The 13794-nt window shown below is 40.5% G+C and overlaps 1 long non-coding RNA gene across 1 annotated transcript in view; it reads left to right on the forward strand.

Moving 5' to 3' along the window:
* The window catches only part of LOC143213264 (uncharacterized), a 27818-nt gene extending 16248 nt beyond the window's left edge, over window positions 1–11570 (forward strand). Inside the window, exon 2 of the long non-coding RNA XR_013009924.1 lies at window positions 7872–11570. This is a non-coding gene — a long non-coding RNA (uncharacterized LOC143213264). The remainder of the gene's footprint in view (window positions 1–7871) is intronic.
* The last annotated feature ends 2224 nt before the right edge of the window (window positions 11571–13794 follow it).

Genomic DNA, 13794 nt, shown 5'->3' on the forward strand with positions numbered 1-13794 from the left:
CGGATATCCGAATCGGCTCGCGTCAGGAGTATGCGATTCTCGATCAGCTTCCTGCTTTAATCTGAACCGGACGCGCTTGTCTTGTCACGATGTCAACCGGAAACGCCGATTTACGTGTTTCATTTTTGTTTCTGTTATTAACAAATTATCAAACGGAGATCTAATAATTTCATTTAGTATTGCTATGTAACAGAAGATTTCCAATCTTCCTTTTGGTACAGCACAATTATTGAAAATCCTATTAATTAAAGTGTTAACATCAAATGCCAATTGGTACCTCCGTCTCTCGGGTGTTAGTGATCCGGGAGAGCAAATGGCATCTTCTATATCTCAATTGCTACGGTAAGCATGATCCATTTCATTGCGTCTGGACAACAACGTGTTAATGCGTTGTGATTTGATCGTGTTGACGTCCACTAACAAACGATTTATGCTGGTCCATGCATATTTCAATAGATTTTGGACCGTCAATAGTTAGAAACATGATAATAATACGTTGTACGACGGAAGTGGGTACTATTCGGTAGCAACGTGATTATGAGACATGAAACAGAAGACGTCAATTGGGGTCTCCCGCCTATAACGTGTTAACCCTTCAAGGAGGATGGTGCTTCCGTATGATATCTCAATAATATCTTGACGATTTAGACATTAATTAATATTCTGACCTTCCATAATCAATTCTGAGATACTCCTCAGAGTCAATGACACCGACGTCGTCCCAGAAGGTTTAAGAATGTTGTCTTTTCGACTGGGGGTGTTCCCGATCAGCAGGCGTCGTCGATGACGGTCATTCGAAGAATTCCGCAGGTGTACCTAGACAGGCAGCCTCATTAAGTCAGCCATTTTACCCGGAGTCCCTCGATAGCTTTTCCTAGGGTACCTGGTGCCACCCCTTGGATGAGCTTCAGCCGGCAGCGTGGCAAGCCAACCCGGCAAAAGCGATTAATTACTTTGAGCAATTTGCTCACCAACTCCACTCAGCTCGTAGACCGACACTATTCTCATTTCTCTGTCCGGGCAGCTACCACCATCTCTGTCCAGCCTGCCCGTCCATCCGTATCTAGGTACGTTCGTATCATACGCGTACATAGACGGTGGTGTTCGCTCGCTCGCTCGCTCGCTGCTTCGCGTGCGCGCGCGCGCTCCTATTTTCGCGCACACAATCCCACGGTCGATCCACACGGGGAAAGACACAACGACACCGCCGTATACTTATGGGGAACGTCACACCAGCACCAGGAAGCCCCGGCCCGCGTGTGTACTGGTCATTCAACGAAGGTACAGAGTGACTTCCTGTAAAGCTATATACATCCAACCAGGCATTCTCGTTCAAGTTGTCGAAGGGGTAGAGCGGTTGTAGTCAACATCCACCGAACGCTATTTTCCGCCCGAGTACCGGGTGGCACTTTACTACCGAATCGATCGTTCGCCGACCGACCGACCAGCACTTTCACGATCAATCGTTACAACCAGAAAAAGAGAAGACCAGACCCGTGGAGACTCCTTCTCCGATTACCTGACGCCGGACTTTTCGTTGCCTCAGCTCCCTCTCTCTCCCTCTCTCTCGCTCAAATTGTTCAATAAGCCGTGTAACCTTCGTCAGCCCGGCAGACAACACACACCCTCGCTAGACACCGCGGAAAAATCATGCTTGTTACCGGCGAGTTGCGATTTCACCACGGGGGGTGGTTCAAGGGGTTGCTTCTGATACGTGGTCGCGACGGGATAATTGACTGTTTCGGGAGTTGGTGAGAACATGGAATGATCTCTCCGATCTGCTCCCCGATTTTGTTAGATTGATGTTTAACTGATCCTGTGTTGGGTTATTTTTGTTTATTGTTCGATCTGAAACAACACAAAGGACATTTAAGAATAGAATATCGCAAGTCACAATTACCTGTTTACGTTGTAAGCGATGTCTGCTTTGATATTAGTCAAATTATTATTTGCCCGACGGAATCACTGAAATATGAATAATACAGGAGAGAAAAATGTGCGACGTGAAAATTTGTCATAGTTAATGACAACAACGAAATATATGAAAGCCTCTTTTGAACTTATCGAGCCCTCTATTACGGAATATTATGGATGCTGCACTCTGACGCACCTGCATAATTATGTTTTTATGCTAATGCCGCTCTCCGCTCCATAATAAAGGATTACCGAATGGCTAGGTATTAACCACAATTTGACGTGAGCTTGCAACGTTCATAATGTGGTAATCGCGCCGGGAACCTTGGGCAAATGTTTGAGTGACTGTCTTTGACTCTTGTAAGGTGTAAGTGGTTGATACTTTTATGTCAAAAGACGATCAATTGTTCTATGATTCTTCATGTAGTTTCTAGTGAAAAATCAATATTTTTACCAGAAATCACAATAGTAATATCTAAATATTGACTACTAAATAATTAAAGCATTGTCGAGCATAGTAAAATATTTTCATGTTCGTAGCACAAAATTCAACAATTAATAAGAAAGCTGAATTAATGGTCAATTACTGTAGAGAACTTATAAACGGTGTATTGTTTGTGCATTTAGTGGTATGGACTTTAAATGAACATTTGAATTCATCTGTTTAGAGATGAATCCGACACGATGACACGTTTCCAAGACAAAAGATGTAAATTTCGGAAAGCAGATCCGCAGAGATATTAAAGTAATGAGATTAATTAATAGAATAGACCCGGAGTTAATTTAGAAGCATATGTCGGGTTGACCACAGGATTACTTACATTTGCGATACGCGACAGTGTGTCTACAGGATGTTACAAAATTAACTTACGAATAATTAATGCAATGATGTCTCGTATATTTCAAAACAGTTTTAAATAAAATACGAATGGTGATGCAGTCATAACACCACACAAATACTTTGAAATAATCTATCTATTCATATTAACTATGATTAAATTAACCTAAACAAACGTTTTCGTAAAATCAAACATTCTACGTAGAAGCTTTATTTTATAGCAAAAATTAGTAGAAGATGTCAGTAATATTGTTAGATTTATTCTTTTTAGAAACGCGCGAAGGGTCGCAGAAGTTGCAGTTGAGGGGTGCGAAATTGATTTAATAATTTTCGTTCGTGACGATGCGAATTAACAAAAGATGTTCCCAGAGAATTAACATGCATTCTGAAACGAGCGTGTGTTAGTCACTTTTTCGAAGTTTGAGAAGCAAAAGCCAGCGCAGCGTTGTTTACGGATAAATGTCTTACTTCCCCTACGTCGGTGGTCGCGGCCATCTTGTTACCCCGCCTTTCCTTGCAAAACCCCTTTCATATTCCCCTGCAAATGTTAGACTACCACCACCATCACCACCACCACCGCTAGTCTCGTCTTACCCTCTCTAGAAAACGTGCTCCCCCGTGCCATTCGCCCCACCCTCCGCATCTACCACTCTAACTTACCCCCGCCCCCCTTTCCAGACAATGAGAAGGCGCTATCGCGAAGACGTGAATTTCTTTTACACCCCCCAGATAAGAAATACTGCGATGAAATATGAGCTAATCTCCCGGGGACGCTGGAATCACGATTCATGCCCTAATTCGTGCGGAAATTAAGCGAAAGAATTTAAAACACCAACCCCTAACAAGTAAGATTGTACCATTTACTCTAATGGTTTTTACAATTCCTATTACATTTATATTTGCCGGGTTATTGATAATAACAAATACAATTTAATCTCATCCACTAATCGTACGAAAATTAAGCAAAAGAATTTAACATAGCCACCCCTTAATAAATTTAAATTCTTCTAATATCTTTCAAATCCGCAGTTTATTATTATAAAATAATATGTACAGTTGTTATTTACACAGTGATTTTAATACACAGATGGAATCGATGAAACAGAGATCGGATTCTTTTCGCGTATCAAATGAAAACGATAGGACAATCTTTTCCCGTCGATATTAAAATATACATTCACCAGTGAGAGATGAATTCTTACGTCCGTTCCCATCCCGGAAAAACATAGTATAATTGAATAACTGGCAATTGAATCAATTCGACCCGATTAAATCCCGCATCATATATTCCGTGTTTGATCGATCGCTTCCATTGGAAAACCCGAGTAAGTAGAAAAGATTTGCCACTGTTCCGGCGGCTGAGCCGCAACACATTCCATTAAATCCTTATGGAATTATACTCGGGATTCCTCGGACCTCGGAAAACTTCGTTTTATTCATTTCACTTTCTACATCGGTCAATTGATATCATTCGCGTTATCAGGATTTTATTCCATCGTTTTTTATCGGTTACATTCCTCGCGCACAACCCGGGTTTCGTATATCCAACACTTTCTTTTACTTTTACGATACGAGTCGAAATTTTTCTTCCGTGTTAATTTTATATTCATTACAGTCTACCACACATGATACATTATGTTCTCTCTTCCTGCGAGCTCAGTATTTCTTCTATTTTCATTTCACTTTCAAAACAATATGCAAAGGGTCTTTCGCGTGAACTAGTTTTCCTTATAATGAGGGTCATAAAACAAGTCAAGATAAAAATAAAAGAGTAAACAACGCAAGGGTACGCACTTAGGCGCAATATGCATTACGCAGTCCCTTAACATGGTGAGTGCTATGTGTTGGTCATATGTGGGTAGCACAATTTAATTTTTTTTGTTACCTACCTGCATAAACCGACTTTCATGTAGGGTCTAAATGGATTAACACCTTCCTGGATAAATTTCCTGATCCAGAACAAACAAGAAATTTATATTGTACGTCTACGTTTACTTTAATTCAAAAATTCTCTGCATTAATTACAAGAGACAAAGTCAAATAAAAATTTCTTTAATTTCATGGTTTTTTCAGGGTGGTAGTTCAACGTGTTAACTGTTCAGTAATACACACACATTTGACAAAAACATTGATGCTGATGCTGAGACGGTCGGAATAGTTTCCCAACTCGTCAGCGTATTTATTTGCGAATCCCATGAATGTAAGCAAGCTTCCCTATGAACGCAACGTGTGCGAGAAAGATCGCGGATGAACGGAGAAAGAGGAGGAGAAACGGTGGCCGCAGAATACAACGTCAGGTTGGAAGGATTAGAAGGATCCTTAATCGTCGAAACCCAATCCGGCCGGGGAACGGAATGTCCTCATTTCCATCGGTCCTTTCGCTCCCAAAGATACGTGGAATTTCAGCAATAAAGATAAAAGTCTTCGATTACCGAAGGTTTTCGCATCCATGGTTCACCCTACCGCCCTTCTTCCAATCGCTGACCCTTCTTACTTTTTCACGGCGCCGCAAGTATTCCCGTGAAGAGGTTGTCACGGATTTTGGTCGACCAATTGATACGCTTTACCTCCGTTCATCTTGGTAATCGAATTACAGTAGACTCCCGTGTAAAAGAATGAAAGATGTACGTCTTTAAACTAAGACATAAATGAAACATAAATAGCTGAATTAAATAGTGTAAGACAAGAATGATTGAAATATTATGCTGGGAGACTTTAAGTCCATTTCTGAGGAGAGTATGAAACCGAAGAGAGCATCATCCCCTGTCCGCAGTCTCGCCTCCCCTTAAAAACGAGGATCAAACGGCGAGAAGTCGAGGTCGAGGCAAAAGTTCTCGCATGTACAAAGAAGGGAACAATGGGTATTTACCATCGGCATCGGATAACGAATCTCAATATCGAATTCTGACTGAACTCCGCGACTAACTGCGAGATAGAAATCGGACATGGACCGTGTCAGGAGGGGGGTTGAGGTGCGCTGGAGGAGGATGAAGGAGGAGTACGAGGGTTTGGAGGATGAGGTTGGCGAAGAGGGGAGAGATGCACCCCCGACCGAAGAGAAGGACGAGAACAAGGATGTGTAAGGACGTGCTACTGCAGGTGAAGGAGAAATGGGTAGAACGTGGTATTCTGGAAGCAACGACGATCAATACCCAACAGCCCGGCACGTACGAGTCTGTATAACTATACCAGTGTATTCGGTGTACATGGTAAGGGGGGTAGTTGGTAGAAATAGGGGTGGAAACATCCCCAAGGAGCCGATAGTAGCCCATAGCGCTGCCAACCCACCCCATAGTTCTGGCCAATGGATGCCCACTGCGATCTCGAGCTCCGTGCTACGAATGAGGAGCCTTCTCAGTCCGTCTCTTCTATCTGTCTGTATATGTATGCAAGCTCTGCCTCGCTCCTCGATCTATTTCCCTTGCCCTCGGTCCCTCATCTCGAGAGTGACTTAACAATTAAATGCATCTACACATCCCTCCTCTGGGGGAGACGCGAAAGCCGACCGACCGCTGCACTCTCTTTTTCTTTTCCCTTCTCCTCAGGTTTTAATTTGGGGAGTCTGGGATAGAGAGAACCGCGCTATAGCAGAGCGTCAAGAGTCCGTTAAAGAGTCGTCGTCTGTTTTCCCAGGCTTCTTCCCGCTCGTTCTTTTTCACTCCCCTGCAGCGTGTTTGCGCCGAGGTCCGCTAATTGCTGGCTTTTCATCTCGAAAGCAGACCGACTACCGGTTCACAAGACTCGCTGGAACGCCTCGGAAATTGTCGCCCGGTAATTTGCAATAGCGTAAGAATAATAGGGGATGATGGTGATGATGATGATGATGATGATGATGATGATCAGACTCGGGGAAGACGAGGATCTTTGCTAGGGAAGTCTATTTATCGTAGCCAGCCTGGCTACGTTATAAATAAACGATTACGCGATCGCCTATCGCGCGTGCACATGCAGGAAAAAGGTCGAGCAAGAAAATATTTCACGCTCTCTTTTGCGTCGCGCCTAAGCGCTTATTATAGGAAGAGGCAAATAGAACAAGATGACGGCGTGCGTGCACCGGGTGGCTGTAGTGTGGCGTGGCAACTTTGAAAAAATACCATCGCTAATTCTTTCAGCTATAGTTTTATATCAATCCATATACTATTGGCTTCGATAATTAAAACGAAGAAAAGGAACAACCGAGGATGTTCCGCTTCTTGTCGAGCTACACTCCTGAAAACCATGAATGTTCTAGTTCAATGTGAATACATGTGGAAAAAAATATCGTAGAAAATGCTTTGATCTTTTATTTTATATCAGTCCGTACTTTATTGTATTCGGCGAGCAACAACAGAAAAAAACAACACAGAACCTTTTTATTCTCGTTGACCGGACCCTTGAAAACCATGAATGCTCTTCTACTATTGTACAGCGATGTTGACAACAAAAAAAGTAACTTCACGAACTCTTTGATCTTTTATTTTATATTATTTTATACTATATTGGCTTCGACAAGCAAGAACAGAGAAAAGAGCGTTCCAATGCCTTTTTCCCCTCGTCGAGTGACGCTCTTGAACCCTGAATGATCTTCTAACCGTGCATAGCAACGTTTGATAGAATACCTTTACAAATTTTTTGATCTTTAATTTTACGGTGGATCATCAAATTATTCGACACTACGAAAACAGGTTTGATTTTAATCACCCACAGTATATTAATTGATATCCTATCGGTTTTGGCGAGGGAGAAGAGGAGAAGAAGCATTGAGGTGCGTTTTCCTCCTCGTGGAGCGACACCGGGGGATCGCCGGTACCCTTGAAAACCATGAATGACCTTCGAAACCGGCGACGCATAATAATCCCCAACCGCCGACCCTTTTCTTTTTAAAAATAAACGCGCTGCGTGCCGCACGCGTGGCGAAGTCACCCAGGAAGATCTTTTCCTGGCCGTTCTGTCGCGGCCCCAAGTTTATTACCTGAAGCTACGAATGAATGGAAGGAGCATGATAATGCGCGTTAAAAGAGGGTGGTAGTCCACTCCTGAAGGCCGTAAAGGGGTGTAGGAATTGTAGGCGGGCGTCAGAAGGGACGGAGAGAAGGGTGTAGAGAAGGGTTTCATTCATGAACGTGTTTTATTGTTTCAGGCAGAACGCGACTGGAGGACAGAGGAGGCCGGATAATAGCAACGGAGGAACCGGAAAACATAAACCCCCGTGCTGCAAAAGTCGGAACCACTTGAAGCGTTTTCTGCGATACGACCTTGCCAAATATCATAATGGGCGACCCGCCACGACGCGTCCTACCCTAACGACGAATAAGACAGTCGGATGTCTGGAAAAATTCAGCGATGTTCAAGATGTAAATTCAAAGACAGGCGACGTTTGAAGAGGAGACTTCCCAGCTAGAAATTAGTACTTACTCTGCGGCGAAAAATCCTGCGTTGTTTGAAATGTAAATTCGAGGACCGACGATGTTTGAAGAGGACATTGTCAAACAAGAAAATGAGTTATTCTGCGACGACGTCTCCTAAAATCTTGCGATGTACAAAATGGACATTCGATGACACACAACATTTGAAGGGGACATTATTCGAATCTGAATAATTGGAAAATATTCCTCCTGCAGAGATGAAAAATAAAAAAATTAGTGTGAGACAAAAATCTAATCTTTAAAGTGTAAGGGAATTTTGTACATCTTATGGAAACAGCAACATACTTTCATTTTAGACACGTAAAAAGTAATTCTCTTGAAAAATTTAAACACCAGACGCGTCGAGGGGAGGAACAAGAACCTTGAGGAAAGAGGTAGAAGGGTAGTTTGAACAGTAGAAGAACCAAGGAACGTGTTTTAATGTCTGGAAATAAAAACATACAATTTCTGCAAAGAGTGGACAAAGGAAGAAGACCGCGGATCCACAAGATAAAGAAGTAGATCGTATTTTCATTGCAGAGACATGTAAAATAGTGTCTGTGGAGAATAAGAAACACGTAATTTAGACGAAAACGATGAGAATACGAAAATAATGTGCTCACGAACTTTCTCAGACATTTGAAAATTTTTGTCACATAAAAATTGCTTTAACTTTGAAAAATAAATCTCAAGGTGTTGCGAAGGGTAAAACTGAAATTCTGAAAAATTCTCAATACTACAAAAATGTTTCAATCATTGAAGTAAGGTTCTAACCTTTCTAAAAACACTGCAAATTATGGCGATAAAATCGCATACACTCCACACCAGAAATTACTAAAAATTATAAAATTGATGTCAACAAAGCTTAGACACGCGAAGCGTGAAAAATAAAATTTTGATTAAAAGTTCATTAAACCTTGAATGCAAAGACTGTCTTCATCGAAACATCAAAAAATCACTATGCACCTGATAAGAAATTACAACAACAAATAATCAGAACAAATGTCTCAACATTTGATTAACAAAAATAGCTATACCGAAGAAAAATTAAGTAATTAAAAACGAACGTTTTCAAAAACTTATCACCAAGAAAAATATAACAATCTACTGTCAAATCGGAAAATAAAAGTTCATATTTAACATAAGAATAATCAAAAAATCCAGACCACAATATCAGTCGAATTACAATAATTCCTGATTCAGAAAGAGATATAACAAATAAATGTTTCAGAAGAATCGTAATAACATTTAAGGATGAAATGGAGGACTTCATTCGACGAAGTACCATTGCTAACATCATCGATGTGCTACTTACAGCATTGCCACGCCCTTTACAGCAACCTTAACTTCCGGCACCACCTATAATAAACCCTTTAAGCTCCAATGTGCAACGGGTCCCCCTCTTTTCTCCCAACCCCTAAATCCAGGGTCGTCCAAAGTTCTAACTCTTTCGACGGTCAGAACTTTTCCCGTTTCAAAAACTGGTTCCCCGGTACAACCTCTGGCAAAATTTCTTTCGTGACAGAGGGCCGCCAAGCCCGCTACAACTTTAAAACTATCTCAATATTAAACCAACTCGGATGCCTCTGCGCAATTCCATCATACTTGTCCAGTTGGCTAAACTTCGCGAACCCTGTGGTTTGGAAAACTGCAATTTATTCACAGCCTAAAAGAGATATAACGCCCCGCTAATTGTAAGTAATTGAATTCCGTTACACAGAAAATTCTGTCCGATTCATTATCAATATCTCGTAGCGCAGACCATATATTATTACGGTTCGTTAATTAATATGAAAATGCATCTAAGGAAAAGCCAAGTGTGTGGCAAACCATTAAAATGCGCATAAAAGGCAACAGTACTCGCATAAAAACGCTCATAAAGTCCACGAGCATAGTTTTGCACAGAAAATTCAAATGCAGATCTTCGCTTAGCATGACAATTGAATTTTTGAATAACAATTGGCCCATTTCAAGACACCGCTCATGCTGCAAATTGATACAGTAAATTATCGAACAAGAAAACCCATTCGATTTAAAATTATTGAATCGAAATATAAACATTTCCCATACAGACGTCGAAAATCATCGACCAAAAATTACCAATCATAAAATGACGGTCACAGTAACAGTAAAAGTCCACAAACTGGATGACAAATACCAAGTTGAACGATGTGTAAAAATATCTCACGGACTAATGAGAATCGCAAAGCGTCTCGAATCGATACAAATTAAGACTGGTAATTAGAATTGTTTCGTTGATGAATGTAATATTGAAATTCAACAGTGATTAAGGTTTGGAAGCCCGAAATTAACCGAGTTAGGAGAATACGCGTTGTAAATCCCTTGCCCCGGGTGCATAGGTCACGGTAGAACTGAAATATCTTTCCTTTTCCAAGACGAAAGAAAGAAATGGCTCCGGCTTTCCAATTAGCATTCTTACTCCTGCCGGTGCTGGCAAATTCCGGCTTCACGGGGTGCCAAGTGTGCAACATAAACCGCGCGATAAAACGCCGCTGGCTCGTGTATATCACCCATACAGAGCCCGGTTCTTTTTCATTTTACTTTCTCGCACGACGAGGTGGAAAGCGGTAAAGTAGAAACGGCAGAAACACGGCCAAGAAGAGTTTATAATGCTCTCGTCGTGCCGCCTCGACGCTCCGCCACTTCGTCGATTAAACGAAGATGGTTCTCAAATTTCTCTTCCCCCTGAAAAACACCAAATTGTATCCGACTCCGTTTTATTGAAACATTCTGATTGAGCGAAATCATCTTTTCATTTGTTTTCAAAAAAGGACGACAAAGAACGATGATAATCGAGATTAAGCAAAAATGTATGGACAATCAATAAAATGTATATTTTAAAAGATTAAGCAAAAAGAGTATGGACAGTAATGAGGAAATCAAATTATTTTGGAAGCAGGAAGGAGACTTGGCTCTGTGGAAATTGATTTAGAGAGGACTCGTAATAAAAAGAACTCTAAGTACTAACTAAAGTACACCAGTTCGATTCAAACATTTTCGTGTGCTGTTCACGCTGTAACAAATAAATCTTCCAGAAAATTGTTATTAAACAACCCTGACACGTTCACTATCAATTCTCAGCCTGTTAAAATATCAAAAAAACTCACAAATTACCAGATTATAAAGATATAATCCACAGAAATTGATTTAGAATCATTATTTACAGAAGAGCCGACAAAATCTGTGGAAACTCTTTAAATAACCCAGACATATGTTGAAGAAATATGTATACGACGTTAGCTAGAAATTACCAAAAATTGAATACTAAACACAATTAAGAAGATGAGTGAAACGTATTGGATTTTCAATGAATAAAATATTGCAGAAAGAAAAATTCTCGCAGAAGTGTTATTTTAAACACAAATTTTAAACACAAAAAATGTGACTTCAAAAACGCAATACTCATATGTTTTTTATAATTATAAATAAAAATAACTGAACGTTTGAATGAAAACATCCAAATGTTCGAGTTTTGTAAGATGCTATGAAAAAAGAAGCTTGTAAAATGCTTTTGTGAATTACTATTTTCAAAGGTATCTATTTCCTTAAAATCATTCCATTAGTAAAAAAATGTCTCGGTGAATGTGCAAGTGTATGTATCTTAATATTTGTACTTCATTATCACAAGAAAATCAGTATCCAGACCCAGTGTAATAAATTAATAAGAATTTCATAAGACTGAAAAACAGCTCGCGGCGATTGCATTCTGCAGCATAAAAATAGTTAGGAGCGCAAACAGCGCCGGCTACGAGCAATATTAATTTTTCCTTTTCGAGTATTAATTTGTTCAGCCCCGGACAGGTGTTTTTTACGAGCTAACCTGGAGGAGCGTTGAGAAGTGAGGGGTTGAGAGTCACGGTGAGCGAAGACCTCAGTGTTTTTAACCCTCCGCGAGAAATTCACGCCGCGGGAAGACGTCGAAAAAGCAGTGTCTGGATTCTCGTTCCTTTTCCGTAACGGCACACGGTCAAAAGTTTCGCCGGCGACCCTCTTACCAGTTCGTTTTTCTCCTCTTTAATTTCGCGCCGACGACTCTTAAGCGGCAGCCACCGAGAAAACGCGGGAATCGCCGACAGTTCCGCGGCCGTGCGGCCTGCTAATTATTTAATTATTTATTTACCGAGTTCATTTCGCCGGATTATGCACACACATACACACACACAGAAAGAGAGAGGCCAAGGTTCCCCGTTCTTTATCAAGGCCTACACCACACTATACTGTTACATGGCCGACTAATTGTTTACTAAACGGCCCTTTGCTCCTCGGTCTTCCGTGCTAATCAGCGGGGGCCGACGACGGTTTAAACAACTTCCGGCGCGTTTAAACGACACCGCGAACAAGGCCATTCCTTATTCATGCGCAGACAATTCCTCTCGTTTCGGTGAAAGGAGCGCCGGAATCGCTTTATCGTCCAACACCTTTTTGTATCGCGACTACATGAATTAATTACTGCGGAACGTCCTTCGATGGCAGCCACGCAATGGCCCTTTGAACGCTTTCGCAATTTTATACCTAGAAACAAAAAAATTTACCGGGTGATCGAAGCTAAATCTAAGACGAAATAATATTTCCAAGAGCTAAGTACGAAGTACGACTATTTACTCACATTTTTTGCACATTCGAATTTTTGAAGTACCAATCAAGAAAAGGAATTATATGAAGATTTAAACTGTGGTAACGTTCACACGTTACCAGTCTTGAAATTCGACGAGAAATTTCTCGAAACTAATATTCATTGTAAAATACTACGTCACACGTTGTTTTCTCAAATATGAATAATCACTCCTTAAGAAACAAATTATAATTGTACATGATAAAAAGAAATGACATGTTTAAAAATCTCGAGCATTCTTAAAAAAGATTCTCAACGCATGTGCATCAATGAACGTCAAAAAATAAGAATCTTAAATCGTGTTAGGTTTTGAAAACATTACTGTCAAGCATCATTCATTTTTTAAGTTTAAACATTGTTATGATTGCACTGGTACCCGATAAATTCATTAACCAGACAAAAAACTAGCCGCAGCCGAACTCGTAATTACAGCAAGCACAGAAAACTTCTTTTACAAATTTAAATGCACATTGTTATAAGTGTGTTAATCACAGACTAAATAAGTTCTCTGATCATTCGCACGAAACAGCGAAACGCCGAAATTTCAGAATCTGAACATCATTCCATAGAAAATAATGCAGCGGAAGGCAATTGACATTGTTTGATGCTATCGGAAAGCTGAATCGAGCCTGAGCGTAACGTAAATTATTGTGAAGCTCGTTATTTTCAATAATGTGCCGCGTATATCGAATGAATTGAAAGGAAAGTGGAAATAATTAAAAGTGGTTGTGCCAACGAAAGGGAAATTAACAGTTTAATTGACGCGGCCGTTTTAATAATTTTATGAAACACCAATTTCATTCACTCGTACGAACTCGAACACATTAACGAGGGTATCGTCCTCTTCAATGGGGAAGCTGAAATATTTCGTGGCTGCGAATAAATGTAGCATTTTGAACCGTACTTGTATTAAATCGATATCATTCTAGGGAAATTATTTGATCGAAAGTTAATATTTACCTCGGATTCATGTATTTAATAAATTATTTATGCGACGTATCGTTCCGTTTTAATTAAAATGAAAG

The sequence above is a fragment of the Lasioglossum baleicum genome, chromosome 11, assembly GCF_051020765.1.
Source record: "Lasioglossum baleicum chromosome 11, iyLasBale1, whole genome shotgun sequence".
NCBI classification, from domain to species: Eukaryota; Metazoa; Arthropoda; class Insecta; order Hymenoptera; family Halictidae; genus Lasioglossum; species Lasioglossum baleicum.